The sequence below is a fragment of the Phaseolus vulgaris genome, chromosome 11 (genome assembly GCF_000499845.2).
Source record: "Phaseolus vulgaris cultivar G19833 chromosome 11, P. vulgaris v2.0, whole genome shotgun sequence".
Taxonomy (NCBI): domain Eukaryota; kingdom Viridiplantae; phylum Streptophyta; class Magnoliopsida; order Fabales; family Fabaceae; genus Phaseolus; species Phaseolus vulgaris.
In genome coordinates this window covers 11,219,142-11,238,103 of record NC_023749.2, presented here as the reverse complement: position 1 = coordinate 11,238,103, position 18,962 = coordinate 11,219,142, and the positions used below count along the sequence as shown (strand labels likewise).

At 32.3% G+C, this 18,962-nt stretch overlaps 1 pseudogene; it reads left to right on the top strand.

Annotated features, from left to right (window-relative positions):
• Positions 1–1,630: 1,630 nt before the first annotated feature.
• LOC137834178 (pterocarpan synthase 1-like) lies at positions 1,631–2,578 on the top strand (annotated as a pseudogene).
• Positions 2,579–18,962: the final 16,384 nt, after the last annotated feature.

Below are 18,962 nucleotides of genomic sequence, written 5' to 3'. Positions count from 1 at the left end.
GTCTTAATTGCATAATTAATCAAAATCGTTCTTGTTCATGATAACTTAAATTCTAATAATTTTGCACTAAATTTATGTCGTGGTAGCATGACTTTCACATGGAACAGATCCTGACCTAAAGTTACGTGTCCTTAAAGTCGTGTCAACAAGACACGACTTGTCCAAACTCATAATTTTTAAATCTCAAATTACACAAAATCCATGAAAAAAACCAAATTCTTGATTATTTCTAAAAGTAATAAATATAATACTACTAAAGAACTTCAAAAATTTATAGGAGTAAAATAAAGTAAAGAAGTGCTAATTAGTATAATCATGTTTATTAAAATTTAGTTCTTTAAGCGTGATGGAGTAATTGATATTATTGTTCACATAAATGCATATATTTTATTACAATCATTCAATTAATTATTCCAATTTTTTTTAAAATAAAATAAACATTTTTTTGAAAAAAAAAATTAACAAAGGTGAAGTTTGCTTTTCCATGCACAATTTCAGTGTAAATTTCATAGAACTGCAAATATGTGCTTGTCCAAATTCATAATTTTTAAATTTCAAATTACACTAAATATGTGCAAAAACACAATTTTTTATTATTTCTAAAATTAATAAATATAATACTGGCAAATAACTTAAAACGTTTATAGGAGTAAAATAAAATTAAAAAATATTAATTAGTATAATCATATATATTTATTAAAATGTGGTCTTAAAAGTATTGGAGTAAATGATATTTTATTACAATCATAACTTCGCTAATATTATTAATGAATGAAAGACATAAAGTATTATTGTTTTTTAGTTTTGAAAAAAAACGTATTTAGTACATTAAAAAATTCAACATCACTTGGAAATTGAAATTAAAAATAATTTGTGAATATATTTTTTATCCATCAAAACATATATTTTCATAACAAAACTATAATAAACCTACCTAGTATGAAATTAGACCATCCTAGTCAAAAGCATGTATAAGGAAATTAAACTTAATTTTTAGTAGTAACAAATTCTTGTACAAATAAATCGTTAAAATAGATTATCAGAATATAAGCAATAAATTCATTTTAAATCTAACTAAGTAGTATAAAGAAAAAAAATTAAAAATTAGAAAATATAAAATTGATATTAGCTTATATCTATATTATTTGATCTTTTCAGAGTTATATTTTAATATTGAATAAAATTTTCTCATTTAAAAAATATTACAGTTTTTTTAAGTTTAATTTTCTAAACATGTCCTTTGGAAAAAAGACTAATGCGTTTATTTATCTTAAAAGAAGTTTCATCTTTGTAATCAGAACAATGATTGTGTTTTACAGCAACATGAAGCACATTTCATGTGTTAGACGTTAGTTTTTCTCAAACACGATTTTCTTCATCTTACATCAATGCAAACAAGAGGTTTGGAATCATAAGCAGTTGGCAAAAGAAAAAACAAAAAATCCTTTAATGCTTTTTCTGAGCTTCTTTCTTTATACCATCTTAATATTATTACTCAGACAACTCACATGAGAAATGAGAACAATTTTGTTTAACGCATAAGGAAGCATTAAATTAATAACCTAATTTTTGGCTTAGGGCTATAAATATGATCCAATGTTAGCTTCCAAATCCATCTCAAAGCATAAAAATGGCAGCATCCAAATTCTTCTTCTTCACACTGCTACTTCTGATATCCACAACAATGCTTTACGAAGCTAATGGTCAATACAATGTTCCAACAACTTTGACTTTCTACCTTCAAGACATAGGAAAAGGGCCCGGTGCAACCGTTTCTCCAATCACGGGCCTCACCGGAAGGGATTGGACCTACGACCAATTCGGAACTATAATTGGGCAAATTCTTCCTGCACCATATCAATTTTAACCTCCACCATATCAATTTTTTAAATTTTCAAAACTACCCTCCTGCACCATATCAATTTTAACCTCCATCATATCAATTTTTTAAATTTCTAAAACTACCCTTATTCCAAATTTAAAAATCCAAAATAATAATTATAATTGAGAAATAAAAAATACATTATATAAAAAAAAAATTCTGAACACAAAACTAATTCTGGATAAAAAATTTCAGAATTCAAAAATATATTCCGAAAATTGAAATCCAAAATATTTCAGATAAAAGTTTCAAAAATAATTTTTTCCATTTTTGTATAAGATTATTTTTGTCATTTAAGGAGGGATATTTTTGTCATTTTCTATAACTGATTGGGTGCATGCTGAAATTGATATGGTGAGGGAGAAATTGCCCTACAATTGCAGTCGACGACCCTGTCATTATGGGCCCAGGCTCACTCTGGGGCGGGCCCAAGGGCTGCTGGTAGTGTCAGCCCAGGATGGCGCTAACGTGAACGCGATTCTTTCAATTGTGTTCACGAATTCAGAGTACAGTGGAAGCACGTTAGAGATGCAAGGCGTAAGTCGGCAACGCAAGAATTATAAAGAGCTTTCGGTGGTGTCTGGAACTGGGAGGTTTCGGTTTGTGAGGGGTTATGCTACACTTGAGACAGTGCTCTATGATCCTGCAACGGTCCATTCTGTCATTCGTTTCACTGTAACTTTGAAAGCCTTTTGAGAAGATTTGTAAATTTAATAATTAAGGAGATTTTTTTAATCTACACAAATTATTTTTTATTTTATTCTTAAAAATAAGTTATAATACAAAATCCACAATAAAAAATAAAATAAAATAAAATAAAAGATAGTAAAAAGAAAAAGATAATATGTATTTCTATATTTTTCAAGAAAAATAAAAAATATCCTAGTAATTTCTAGTATATTATACTATTGAAAGATGTATCATGCTATTAAAATGTGTATGAACTTGTTTATTTTTAAAATGTATATTTTTTTAGAATTTTTTTTTTCAAAATATAATTAAACATAAAAAATAAATGTGTAACTCTCAAACTTTTTACTACCTGTCATATTGTGAACCTAAGAGAGTCTCAACATAACATAGAGTCATATTGTCTTCAAGATACTCATGTGTTTCCATCTTTATCTTCTCTTGTACAAAATAAACATTTATATAGTTACAAAATAAACATGACACAATGGTATGGTATGGAAACAAATTTCATAATGAGAGAGCATATAAAAATATATATAAAAAACATTTCAATATTAATTATTCAATTTTTTCAAATACCAAAATAAAACAATTGTATAAAATTCAAAATTTATAATTTAATATACGTTTATTATAATTAATTATGTGAAATAGAAAGTGAGACATAATGGATTAGGACTAAAATTTGGATGCAAGCACAACGTATTGATTGCGTGAAAAAGGAATTATGATTGTTTTTCTTTTTTAAATCAATTATACTTTCTTTCATCTAATTAAAAATAAAACTATTTTTCACTTTAATTCATTTTCATTATCTTACTGCCTTAATTAACTCTTACCAAACAAGCATAAAATTACATAAAGATATATAAATATTTTTTTATTGACAATTAAGAACATATAGTGGAGCAGTGGTGTCGAAATTTTATCTGTATTGGTGATATTCTGAAAAAAAGTACAACTACTGTTAATTGGGATACGATTTGTTCTCCCCTTGATAATGGATGTTTGAAAATTATTAACCTTCACCATGAAAATAATGCATATCTTCTTAAGCTTGCTTGAAACTTTGCTTATAGCAACAAGCCTTAGTCTTTTCTCTTGAAAGCCAGAGTCCTTAAATCAAAATACGAGTTTCGAATAGTTTATAGATCCTCATCTCTTTGGCCTGGAATTAAACAGTTTTATTCTACTATACTTGATTATACTTCTTGGACTGTTGGTACAGGTTCTTTTATTAATTTTTGGAATGATAAATGGTGTGCTACTACTTCTTTAGCAATTATTGCAGGATTATGTGATGGTGCTAGTATTCCGGATACAGTCTCTCAGTTTTGGACAGGTGGTGATTGAAATATTCCATTGTCTTTACAACATATGCCTCATCTTTTTAGTCATATCATGGTTAGGGCAGAACAAAATATTCCTAATTGGATTCTAGATGAGTCTGGTCGTCTCACTCTTAAATCAGCTACGACTTTTTTCTTGGATCCAGGGGTTTCCTGTGGTTGGGGTAAATTTATTTGGTCTTCATATATTCCGCCTTCCAAAACTCTTGTCCTTTGGAAAGTTTTTCATGGACAACTTCCTACAAATCAGCATATTCAAAATAAAGGTATGCATATTTGTTCTATGTGTATGCTTTGTGAAAAGCACGAGGAATCTATTTGATGGAGATTAAGCTCAAGAGGACATGGAGGCCAATCAACAAGATCAAGAAGAGGTAGAGGCACAAATGAAGGACGCCCATGGAGGTCAAAGCCCACCTCAAAGGATTACAAGAAGCATGTTCAAAGCTTTAGGAGCTAGGGGACATTTATTTTCTCTTTTTGTAATTTCTTTAGTTGAAGGTGCTTAGAGGGAAACATTAGAAACCTCTTTTGTTATAGCATCTTTTAGGGTTTAGTTAGGAGCTTTAGGAAGGGGGGTGCGTTAGTAGATAGGTGTAGGAGTAGAATAGGAGGTGCCAAAGTGAAGGAAGAGGTCACACCTCCCTCATGCCTTGCAATTGGCGCCGGTTCTAGAATATGTTTAGGGGGGAAATTTGAATTTGTTTAGCTTGCATTTTTAGCACCTTAGGCTATAAATAGAGGTGCTCTCTTTGTAAATTTCAGATTTGAATTTCAGAGAAAAGAAACTATACTCAAATTTTGAGTGATCATTGGAGAGCTTTTGAGCCTTCTTCTCTAGTCTCATCTTGAAGGATCCATGGTGTCCTCAAGTGGCGGCAGCACACTCATCTAGGAGCATCCATCCTTCTAGTGGCGTGATCATCCAACCATTCTTCCATCTTCATGAGCACTCTCTTCTCCTTCCTTTCTTCTTTTGTTAATTCCTTGTCTTAGCTTGTTTCCTTGCTGAATTTGGTTCGGCAGTTTCATTTTATTTGTGTTGCTTCGGTTCTTTTATGGTGCCTTGCTGTTCTTCATCTTTCTTCTTCATTTTCCAGCTTTTTGTTCGGTTCATTTTAATTTCCAGCATTCAATTTCAGTTTGCTTAGCTTTTGTGCCTTTTTGTTCGGTTCAATTTGACAATAATTGGAACTTCTATATGAGTTTGTGTTTTGGCACTAGTTTTGGTGAGTTCTTGTTCATAGAACCTTGATCCATTTCTATGATAAAGTGCCTAGCTCTTAACCAACTCAAGATGATTCCTAAGAATGTCAAGAATCATTCTAATTGTGCTAGTGGAATCACATCATGTGGTATCATGAGTTTAGGTGTGTTCTTGTTTAATTGTTGAGTTGTGTAGCACTTTAATTTCAAGAGCTCTTTAATTTCTTGCAATTTAAGTTTCTGTTTTAGGCTTTTTTTGAGTTTACTTGCTGTTTTTAATTCTTTTGCATATCATATGTTTGAGTATTTTCCTTTTTGAATCATGTCAAGTTTTGTCTTAGTCATGTTATTCCATAATTGTCATTACTTCTAGTAGTACTTTTATTGTTTTTGATTGTTTCTTGCTTTAGTGTCATATAATTTTCTGAATTGATATTGATCCTTTGTGCATTTTCCTTTTAGAATTGAGTTCATACTTGTATGCTAGACCTATACAAGTTCCAATATATCATTTTCCATTATGTCTTTGCTAGTTCATAATTCTGTTTTTTTATTCCTATTAGGATTCCTCTGTTTCTGAAAAAAAAAGTGCTTACTGTTTTTCCTTATTGCAATTTATTTACTCACTGGAAAATTCTGAAATTCTGGATTTGTGATATTCAAAGTGTTAGAAAAGAGTAGAAAAAAGAATCATTCAAAAATTCAAAGTACACAAAAAATGATAAATAAAATAAAAAAGTGTACAATTCTGCCGAAAAGAATACAGTAATCTGGCAGCGATTTTAAAAAATTTATCTCAATTAATTGGATTACTGTTTTTAATTGATTCTAGTGCCATTATTGAGTTAACATCTTGAAGTTTCTATGTTTTAAATTTCATAATCCAGTTCGCTCTACATCATTCCAGTTAAATCAGTGAATATCAAGCACAATTTGCATTAAAAAAAAATTTCCAGTAGCTAATTTTTTGTTTTCTTCATCTACTCTAGTGCTTTTCCTTAAGTATTCTTTGTGTGCCTACTTTCTCATTGAGTTCTTTATTTTCTTGATTGTCTTTCATTCTTTACTCTTTGAGTTTGTCTTACATACAGTTTTCCTTTTGCAATTACCTTTCCTTGCTTATACCTTTTCTTGTTTGTCTTTATTGTTTCATTGGTTTTGTGGTGGTTGCCTTTGAGATTGGTGTGCTTGCTTTGACATCTTTCATTTGAGGATTCCAAGGCCTCAAGATCAGATTGGTGCAAGGACATTATTTCTTTGAGAGTGACCTATTTTTCTGCCTCAATTCACTTCGGCATTTTTGCTTAAAACACTCACTGTTTTTGCTAATTTTTGTTTCTTAACTTGTTTGCTGTTTTTTATTTCCAAAATGGCTGGATTTTCAAGTGATGCATCATACAAGCAGAATTCTCCTTCCAAAGCTTCAATCCTTGGTGAATTACATGAAGCTCAAAGAACCATTAGACGCTTGGAGGAGAAATTGCAAAAGATGGAGGTGCAACAAGCTAGACCATCTCCTTCAATTCATGATGAGCATCATAGACCTTCAACAAGAGCTTCTTCCAATGATTTTGGCTGTGAAGATGAGCATAGGAGAAGGAGAACTCCACCCCAAGTCCATGGACAAAGACATCATCACCAAGGGGAAAGAACTCACTACGGCAATGGCTTCTATCATGATGCAAAGTCTAGGCTTCCTTCGGTCAAGCTACCTTGTTTTAATGGCTCTAGTGATCCTAATGTATATTTAGATTGGGAGGCTAAGTGTGAACAAATATTTGAGATCCATGAGATCCAAGATGAGCATAAGCTTAAGCTAGCCACCCTAGAGTTTAGTGATTATGCCATGAAATGGTGGCATGAAATTGTAAAGGACATTATCTATCACAAGGGTCCTCCCGTGGACTCTTGGAACTCTTTAAAGGATCATATGCGCGCTAGGTTTGTGCCCCCACATTTTAGGAAAGACCTCATGTTGAGACTCCAACGGTTTCAACAAGGCACGCTAAATGTGGATGAATATTATAAGGAGCTTGAGACGCTTGTGCTTAAAATTGAATTAGAAGAAAGTGAGGAAGCTATGATTGCTAGGTTTGTGAGTGGTCTTAGGAAGGATATTCAAGACATTGTTGAGTTACAAGAGTATTCATCATTGGGCTCTTTAGTTCATCTTGCAATGAAGGTGGAAGCCCAACTTGCTAAGAAAAACTCTTTCAAAAATGCTTCCAATGATGGATACTACTCCAAGTCTTGGAGAAACAAAAATTCTTTTTCTAAACATCCTTCCAAAGATTCTTCTTTCAAACCCAAGGAAACTAAGCCATATACTTCTATACCTAAGTCTCCCACTAGAACATCCAATACTAAATGCTTTAAATGTATGGGTTATGGTCATATAGCTGCAAATTGTCCTTCCAAACGAAGTATGTACATGCATGAGGGCATTGTAGTTAGTGAGCATGATTCGGATTCTCCTAAGCATTCATTGCATTCTCATGCATCTAGTGAGGAAGAGAGCGAATGTCCACTTGAATGAGACTTGTTAGTTGTGAGAAGACTTCTTGGACAAGTTTCACAACCTTTTGATGAAAGTCAAAGGGAAAATATTTTCCATACAAGATGTCTTATTCAAAACAACATTTGTTCCTTGATAGTGGATGGGGGTAGTTGTGCAAATGTGGCTAGTACAAGAGTAGTAGATAAGCTTGGATTGCCTACTATCTCTCATACAAAGCCCTACAAATTACAATGGCTTAGTGAAGTAGGAGAAATAATTATTAATAAACAAGTCCTCATCCATTTCTCCATTGGCAAATACAAAGATGAGGTATTATGTGATGTTGTGCCCATGGAAGCCACTCATGTTCTTTTGGGAAGGCCTTGGCAATTTGATAGAAAAGTTTTACATGATGGCTTTACCAACAAACTATCTTTTGAATTCCATGGTCACAAGGTTACTTTAAAATCTCTCTCTCCAAGAGAAGTCCATGAGGACCAAGTTATCATGAAGAAAAAGAGGGAGAGTGAAAAAGATAAAAAAGATAAGAGTTCTAAGCCTACCTTCCTTGTGTCTAGGCGTGACATTGAAAGGGAAATAGTGGCTCATCATCCTCTTTTCTTAGCCATCCCTAGAACTCTTAGAGTAGAATCACTTGTTGATAGTCCTCATTGCTTGGAAAAATTGGTAGAAGAGTTCCAAGATGTGTTTCAAGATCCTCCAAATGGACTTCCACCTTTGAGAGGGATTGAGCACCAAATTGATTTGATACCGGGCTCTTCTTTACCAAACCGTCCAGCATATAGGACCAATCCAAGTGAAACCAAGGAAATTCGCCAACAAGTTGAGGCTTTGATTGAGAAAGGGTGGGTGCAAGATAGCATGAGTCCTTGTGCTATGCCTATCATCTTAGTGCCAAAAAAGGATGGCACATGGCGAATGTGTTCGGATTGTAGGGCTATCAATAACATAACAATTAAGTATAGGCATCCCATACCTAGACTAGATGATTTGTTGGATGAATTACATGGTTCAAAAATCTTTTCAAAGATTGATCTTAAAAGCGGCTACAATCAAATCCGTATCAAACCGGGTGATGAATGGAAGACGGCTTTTAAGACCAACTTTGGTTTATATGAGTGGTTAGTTATGCCTTTTGGCCTAACTAATGCACCAAGTACTTTCATGCGCCTCATGCATCATGTTCTTAGACCTTTCATTGGTAAGTTTGTTGTTGTTTACTTTGATGACATTCTCATTTATAACTTATCTTTGAATGACCATAGGTTGCATGTTAGGAAAGTTTTAGAAACCCTTAGGAAGGAACATTTGTATGCTAACCTTGCTAAATGTATGTTTGCTCTTGATCATATAGAATTCCTAGGGTTTGTTGTGAGTTGTAAAGGGGTCCATGTGGACAAAACAAAGGTGGTGGCCATTCAAAATTGGCCTACACCGAAATCTTTAAGTGAGGTCCAAAGTTTTCATGGACTTGCTTCTTTTTATAGAAGATTTGTCCCAAACTTTGGTGCCATTGCCGCACCACTCAATGACATAGTGAAAAAGGATGTGGTCTTTCATTGGGGAGAAGCACAACAAAATGCTTTTGACACTTTGAAAGAAAAATTGACTAATGCTCCCATCTTGGCCCTTCCTAATTTCACTAAGACATTTGAGATTGAGTGTGATGCTTCAAGCATAGGTATTGGGGCTGTTCTACTTCAAGAGGGCCACCCCATAGCCTATTTTAGTGAGAAATTGAAGGGAAGTCATCTCAATTATTCCACCTATGATAAGGAATTATATGCACTTGTTAGGGCTTTGTTTACTTGGCAACACTATCTTTTTCCCAAAGAGTTTGTGATACATAGTGATCATGAATCTCTTAAATATTTGAAAAGCCAAAACAAACTTAACGAGAGGCATGCTAAGTGGGTGGAATTCATTGAGCAATTTCCTTATGTGATCAAACACAAGCAAGGCAAAGTAAATATTGTGGCGGATGCTCTTCCTAGAAGATACACTTTGCTAAATCTTTTAACCTCTCAATATCTTGGTTTTGATCACATTAAGGAACTTTATCATGATGACCTTGAATTTTCTCTCATCTATCAAGAGTGTCTTAAGGGAGGACACAAAGACTTTTTTATTCAAGATGGCTTTCTTTTTAAAGGAAAACGTCTTTGTGTTCCTCAATGCTCTATTAGATTATCTCTTGTTAGAGAAGCTCATGAGGGGGGTTTAATGGGACATTTTGGGGTTGCTAAAACTTTGGATGTGTTGCATGAACATTTCTTTTGGCCTCATATGCATAAACATGTTCATAGTTTGTGTGATAAATGCATAGCTTGCCGCAAAGCTAAGTCTAAAATGCATCCCCATGGTCTATATACTCCTCTTCCTATCCCTTCAATGCCTTGGTAGATATATCTATGGATTTCATCTTAGGCTTACCCAAGACATCAAAGGGAAAGGACTCCATTTTTGTGGTAGTGGATCGTTTTTCAAAGATGGCTCACTTTATTCCTTGCCACAAAGTGGATGATGCATGCCACATTGCAAACCTCTTCTTCCAAGAAGTGGTTCGCCTACATGGGATTCCTATGTCTATAGTGTCCGATAGAGATCCCAAGTTCTTGAGTCACTTTTGGAAGACCTTGTGGGGCAAGCTTGGGAGTAAGCTTTTATTTTCTACCACTTGCCACCCACAAACTGATGGTCAAACCGAGGTGGTGAATAGAACTTTGGGACAACTATTGAGATGTTTTATTTCGGGGAATCCTAGAGTGTGGGAGAGTTTACTACCCCATGTTGAGTTTGCATATAATCGTGTAGTAAATTCTACCACCTCACATTCTCCTTTTGAGGTGGTCTATGGGTTTAATCCCCTAACACCTCTTGATCTTCTTCCTATTCCCCTTCTTGGAGATGTCTTGTGCAAAGATGGGGATGAAAAGGCTTCTTTTGTGAAAACTTTGCATAAAGACATCAAGAAGAGAATTGAGAAGAAGGTTGGCAAATATGTTGAACTTGCCAATAAGAGGAGAAAAGCATTGTTGTTTGATGAGGGCGATTGGGTTTGGCTTCACTTGAGGAAGGATCGCTTTCCTACTCAAAGGAAGTCCAAACTAATGCCTCGAGGGGATGGACCTTTCCAAGTCCTCAAGAGGATTAATGACAATGCTTATGAGTTAGATATGCCTGATACATTCTTAGGTAGTCATACTTTTAATGTCAGCGATCTAACTCCTTTTTCTGTAGGTCTTCAGAATTCGTGGTCGAATTCTCTCCAACTCGGGGAGTATGATGGAGATCAAGCTCAAGAGGACATGGAGGCCAATCAACAAGATCAAGAAGAAGTAGAGGCACAAATGGAGGACGTCCATGGAGGTCAAAGCCCACCTCAAAGGATTACAAGAAGCATGTTCAAAGCTTTAGGAGCTAGGGGACATTTATTTTCTCTTTTTGTAATTTCTTTAGTTGAAGGTGCTTAGAGGGAAACATTAGAAACCTCTTTTGTTATAGCATCTTTTAGGGTTTAGTTAGGAGCTTTAGGAAGGGGGGTGCGTTAGTAGATAGGTGTAGGAGTAGAATAGGAGGTGCCAAAGTGAAGGAAGAGGTCACACCTCCCTCATGCCTTGCAATTGGCGCCGGTTCTAGAATATGTTTAGGGGGGAAATTTGAATTTGTTTAGCTTGCTTTTTCAGCACCTTAGGCTATAAATAGAGGTGCTCTCTTTGTAAATTTCAGATTTGAATTTTAGAGAAAAGAAACTATACTCAAATTTTGAGTGATCATTGGAGAGCTTTTGAGCCTTCTTCTATGGTGCCTTGCTGTTCTTCATCTTTCTTCTTCATTTTCCAGCTTTTTGTTCGGTTCATTTTAATTTCCAGCATTCAATTTCAGTTTGCTTAGCTTTCGTGCCTTTTTGTTCGGTTCAATTTGACAATAATTGGAACTTCTATATGAGTTTGTGTTTTGGCACTAGTTTTGGTGAGTTCTTGTTCATAGAACCTTGATCCATTTCTATGATAAAGTGCCTAGCTCTTAACCAACTCAAGATGATTCCTAAGAATGTCAAGAATCATTCTAATTGTGCCACTATTCAACATTTATTTTTTGAATGTGCTAATGCTTTGCGTATTTGGAGTTGAGTTCGACACATTTTTCCTACCTATCATATCTCTAATAAGGATGATATTCTTTCTTTTATTAAGAGTGATGGTAGTCCGTTGGTTAAATTGGTTAAGCTAACTGTGATAACTTTTTCTATTTGGATGATATGACGTATGCAGAATTATGCTCATTTTCAGGATAAGATTGAGGTTTCTATGGCTATTTTGGTTATTAAAGATTTAACTTGTCTAGTGGGTAATTCGTCTAAAGCTTCAATGAAGAATGATATGTTCGATTTCAATGTGCTCAAGTTTTTTGGTATTAACACTCGTACTGGTAAAGTTCTACGTCCTCTTCCTGTTAGATGGGAGTTTCCTTCACCAGGCTGGGTTAAAATTAACACTGATGGGGCTGCTAGGGGTTATCTAGGTCTTGCCGCTTGTGGAAGTATTTTTCGTGGGAGTATGAGGGAGTTTATTGGAGCTTTCTCTATGTTTCTTGACGTTCAGGCTGCTTTGGTTGCTGAACTTTATGGAGTTATATATGCTTTGGAGGAAACTCAAAAGTTGGGTCTTACCAATGTCTGGCTGAAATGTAACTCTGCCTTGGTTTGTGCTGTGTTTACTGCTAGGACAAATGTTCCTTGGATGCTTTGTAATCGATAAAATACTTGTCTTAATTACTGTGGAAAAATCAGGTTTAAGGTTACTCATATTTTTCGTGAAGGGAATGCGTGTGCTGATAAGTTGGCTAATTTAGGATTTATTCATAGAGAATCCTTTCATTGGTATAATAGACTTCCATCTAGTTTGTTATTAGAATTTTTTATTAATAGGTATAGTCTACCTATGTATCGTTTTTGTTAACATATGAGTTTTGGTCTGGTCCTCCCATATTTTTCTTTTTTTAATAATATTTTTTTCATGTGATGACAAATGATTGTTGTTACTTGAGGTGTCTATCTAGCTAAGATGTCAAGTAGCATAGTGATGCCTAACATGAAAACTTTTTATAAAAAAAATTAAGAACACAAAGTATTTACATTGTTTGGACCATATACAAAATTCCTAAAGAAATATGAATAGTATATGCAAAATGGTCTCTTTCAAGAGTATGTATAACTTTAAATGATACCAACATTATGAATAAGTTATGGCTTATGTGGAGAAGAAAACGTCCAAAATTGTTATTGTTGCATCCTCTCAAGTTTCATAACATATTCTCTCACTACAATGGTAGTGACACAGACATCAGTGTCATACTTTTTAACTAAGAGGTTAGGATGGTAAACAAAATTATTATTGATTAAATTGAAAAATGTTACTTTTTAGAACTCTATATTAAAATATATTAATTTATAATTGTGATTTAATTAATATAATTTTAAAATCATTTCATTTCAATCAAAAAAATATTTTTCCAATTATAATTTGGTGTAAGATTATCAACATATTAACATTCAATTAAATAATAAGTACAAAATAATAATTTTTGTACTTGATTTTGATAATGAAATGTTTGTTTCAAATTACCCAAAGAAAAGAAAAAAAATGTTTGTTTTCTAACTGTTTGTTTTAGCTTTGAAGACTAGTGATCATCATAATTGTGATAAGTACTCTCTAAAGATCATATGAGGAAACAACTCATTCTTCAAATAGACTAAAACTAATACACGGATAATCAACTAAAGTATTTTGTGATCAATTAAAATATTTCCTAAGTTATGAAATATCTTACTATACTTAATTCACTTGGAAAAGAAAATATGTTTTAGTAGTAATCACATTCTTAAAGATTGAAATCTATTAAAAAAATAGTCACATAATTTTGAAAAGTTTCATGGTGATTAAGACACCCTATAAATACATCACTCTCTTCTCAAAAACCACATCAAAATAATTTTGACACGAAGGTTGGAATGGATGACAACGAGAAACAACATCCACAACCCCATGTAGAGTTAGCAATATTTGTTTAAATCTCCAAAATTGAGTCAAATTGCATCCAATTCCAATCCCTGTCCTCTATTCTGACACAATTCCATGCAGGGTACTTTAGGATTAGTTTTTCTCTCACAAGCCAAGCTTTTCTATTGAAGATCCTCATTAAGCCAATCCAAGATGCTCTTGCTCTCAAACGTTTATTTTCATCTATACCCCCTTCTGTCCATACTCTTGCATGGTTCCTGGCTTTGTTCACACTAGCCACACTCTGTTTTCTTTACATTCTAAAATGTATTTTACACTTTAAAGTGAATTTATACTTTCTAACATCCTTTATCATATAAACTACATTGGATTCAATTCAAAACGTATTTTCAACACAAAAATAATGTCATTTGTTAAGTACCTCTTCTTCAAAAGTAATGTCTCTTCAGTCACTACATTGTATTCCACTTTTGTGTAATTGATACACTTCTGAATATAGATGTTGTCTATACATAAAAACAAAATTAACATGTAACAGAAGAAATAAATCGAACCTAATAATAAAAAATAGAAGTAAGATATGTTTAGTAGAAAAAGTGGAATTTGATTCATCCAAAAGAATGCCTCAAAAGAGCTTCACTTTGGAAAATTGGTTACTTATGACTACATTTTCTTTTTCAGCAGCTGATAGGAAGGCATTTAAGTCATCTACATAATACCCGAACATGGTGCACTGAATCCTAAAACTACTTTAAAAAAAGGGTTCACTAAATCCTAAAACTACTCTAAAAAAAGACTCTGTTACACTAGTAGTTTACAAAAATAAAACAATGGTGGAATGAAGTTAGAAAATTATCCATCACAATCTATGGATATGACATTCATTTTAGTACTTATGCATTCCTTTTGTAACTCTCATTCTGTTCCAACTTCAGTAAGAATTTCAATTATATCTACATAAAACAATACTGAATGTGATCATTGTAATCTTGTAGTGAACATGTATTAAAAAGAAGTATATAATTGAATTAACCAACTAAGTAGTCAGTGTCAAACCCAGGCGCAAAAATCACTAAAAGAGGTGTGTACAGTGAGGTAGTTTGTGATACCAGTTCATTATCCATTAAAGAGACCTTTGTTCCATACTGAAAGTTCATATTAGAAGAATGTGTTGTTGTTCTATAAGAACCTCCATTTGATGCAACATTAAACAATTGAATGAAATACACACAACAACCAGATATCTGACTTTGAAATTTGTATATAAGAGTCATTCTAACTGATGCATGGATTTGGACTCCCTTAAAAAATGCAAAACCAAAGTATGTTTAAACGTAACACATATAAAATTATGTATGTCAAAATTAAGACTTTTATGAAAAAAATACTTATTGGTCCTGTAGCATCATCTCCATGAAAACGATATTTTTTGCTTCGTTAAGTCTTGCACATACCATAGCAGTACCACTCTGGCAACAACATTCCAGATCTCCTTTGTTGAGTTCACATCATTTAAGCAATAGATCATTTTATCCAATTTCATTATAAAAATACTGTATACTAAGAAATGGAGTAAACAATTTCATAGAGAAAACACAATGACAGAATAAAAACTTAATGCCTTTACAATGATGAAGTTGATATAAATAGTGGGATGCCACAAAAACGATGCTACATTTTGATTAATACATTCATACGAAAAATTTAAATCTGCATTACATGCCAAAGTTGTTGCCTAGTTAATTTAGTTTTTGTGCATATTATTCAAATTACTTTTTTGAAATTGTTACACTAATTGAGCAAATCTGGGATTGCACATTGCAGTTTATAACAGAGCTTCAGAATGCAGTTCTTGTGATGCTTTTCATATTCAACTTTTCATGTGTCAGTCCAATTTTAACATCATTCGGGCAAGCCCAAGACACAACGTTTTCTCTAGGTCATAGAACTTCATTGTATTGGCAACTTTGGCATTTGGTTGACTTTTTGAAAATGATTTTTATCCAACACATTTGGTTGCGTACAACAGTTCTGCTATGTAGAAAAGGAAATTTGTACAAAGTTCTTACAGTGTTGGTATAAGTTTCGCAACTTTATACACTATTGCAACAAACATTGTTTAGTTTGTATTGCTTTATTGTTTTTTTGGTTGGTTATAAAGTTGTTTTATTTTGCAAATTACACACAATGCAATGTTTCTCCAGTATTTGTTTATTGCATTTGTCCTTAGTCCATCACTCAACATTGTGCATTATTTCACGTGTAATGTGAGTGCACAAATTACCTTTTCATTTTTTCATTACTATGTTCAATGTCTTCTTAACCTAATGTGTGATCCTTTTTATTCTCATTCTGATTATACAAAGTTGTTAATACAATGCATTATAAAATAGAGAAAAACAATGACAAAATATAACTCAGTGGGTTAACAATAATCAACTTCATATAAATAGTGTGATGCCACAAACTTATAACTACTACTTAATCCATTCATAAAAAGATATCAATTCTTCCTCCATTGACACTTGTATTTAAATTTTGTTTTGTGCAGATTCTAAAAATAAATTTATCTGAACTTTCACACTAATTGAGCAAAACTTCTATTGCACATTTTTGTATCGCAGAGTTTAACAATGCATGTTCACGGATGCTTTTTAGATTCAAGTATCCATGTCTCAGACCAATTTGAACACAGTTCGGGCAACGCTCACATAGGTATCACAATCTATTGTTTTTCTCTAGGTCATAATACTTTATTTTATTGACAACTTTGTCACTTGGTTCCCTACAACAACCGTGATATATAGAAAAGAAAATTTACAGATATTTCTTTACATTTTTCGTATGCTTTTCTGAAGTTTATACACTATTTTAACAAATATTGAAAGTTTGTATTGCTTTTTTTTTGTTTCCCATTGTTCTGAAGACTATGTCATGTTTATTATTGTTTTTTTTTTTTTAAGTATCAAATTGTTTTATTTGCAGATTACACACTCTGTAGATTACATACCCTTTAAAAATTTTATTCCTATGTTGAAAGTAATGAATGTATATTACTTTGTGTTTGACACCTCCATCATTCATAGTGCAATATTCAATACAATAGAACATTTTCGTATGGTAGTCTAACTGCTATAACAGGCACCATAATATTGTCATATACTGTTTATTTTTTATTTATCTATAAACACTTTGATTTATACTTATGTTTGATATATGAGTAACTATTAAATGTGACGACAGATTATACGTGGCAATATTAAATCCATTATGAATGATGATGAAGTTGAATTTAAATCATAATTATTTGTATACATTCATTTTGGTGTGGCACTACTTATGATGGATCTATGGTTAACTATTTAATGTTACTACAAATTATACATTATTCACATAATATCATCATTCAAAATGTTGTTTTTACTTCTTTCATCAAAGTATACAAAATGTGTTTTTACATTAATCTAATAAATCTTTGATCCTTATATCAATCCTACAAATGAAAGTTCGTTGATCGCACTGCTATAACAACCACCATTTGAATCTCATCCGCTATTTAACTTTCATTCTTTTTATACACAGTTGGATTTAAACTTATGTTGGATATATGATTAACTATTTAATGTGACTCATGATTATACAGTATTCAAATATATCATTATTCATAGTGCAATATTCAATACAGTAGAAAAAAGTTTCCAAACAATGATAGAATATTCATATTATTTACCATTCTCAATCTGTTTACATCAAGCTTCAATACTAAACAGAGGAAATGGCCTTGAACATAATCTAAACAGTTTACATCAAAAATTGATTTTATATTAATACAAACTTCTTTCATTAGAGTATACAAAATGTGTCTTTACACAATCAAAGAATTCTTTGATCCTTGTATCAATCCTATAAATGAAATTTGTTTGATCCTACAAATTTCTTTGATCCTTATATTTATAGAATAAACAACACTGTTTTCTTCAATGTGTTCTTCAAATGCAACCTACACATAACAAAGAATTTAAAGTTAGCATAATTTGAAAAACATAGAATGGTTGCTTGTGAAGAATCTCTAACACAGTGCGGAAGAAAATTATGAACTGTAATGTATAATGTATATCACAGAAGATATGATGTACAAAAAAAAAATGCACATAAACATTCATTCATATCAGATAAAACACACAACAGAATTCGGTAGAAAATCACAATGAAGTTAACAATGGAAAGAGTAGCAGCAGAATAATGGATTGTGAATACAATGTCAAATGAGGTTTGAAGAGCACTTATATGTAGTGCAAAAAAGGCGCTAGAACTCATCCAAAAATGCAATTCAAATTAAAAAAAATTACCTTTTAGGTGTTTTGTGATTCTTCTGCACCACGTTCTGGAAAAATAATGACCCCAAATACACCGAAAACGGAACCCTAATTGCTCCAATTTGTCCTCATTTGTTTTTGGGCCAACTAAAGATTTTAGGCCCTTTTGTTGCAATAGACCTCAAGAAGTTACTCATTGGGCCACGTGTCAAAGGTCTTGTTTTAGTAAAAAAAAATTTGAAGTGTGAGAGTGACACGTGTAAAAACTTTTTGTTAGTGTTCCCTTCAAATGTATTAATTATAGATGGTGGGCTCAATAATGAGGTGTGAGAAAAGTATTAAAAAAATTTCACTGCATCATGTTTCAAAAAATTGTCTTGCATTTATATTAAATAAAATTTTTAAAAAAAATCGTAGAATTTAACCATATACATTACAATTAGAATGTATTTCCAGAAGTTGTATAATCACTTGTACAATAGAAAAATTGAATTAAATAAAATAAGAATTTTCACAAAATAAATTTATAAGTATATAAAAGTTAAAATAAAATTTGGTCATTTGTAAGAAAAGTTTCTTTTATAAGAGTAAATTAATATTAGGTTATGAGTAATTATATTTATTTGTTATATTGATGTGCAATGTCAAATATTGTTGAAAAAATGTCTAATAAAAACAATTATATAAAGTCAATCACAATACACTAGAAGAAAAAGACTAATTAGTTGTCACATATTAGTATGAGTTCATGGTTGGACACAAATAAAGTACGTCAAGTCAAAATTAAGCAGATAAAAAATAATTAGTGTGGGTCAAACTCACTCTACTCAAACATTAGATGAAAAAAATATAGTTTATGTCGACTTATGAATAAAAAACATATTTTTAAAAATAATTAGATAAGTTAAATCGACACTACATGGTTTTTTTTAATTCATATGTTATATGGTATATAGGTCTACTTATCCATCACAT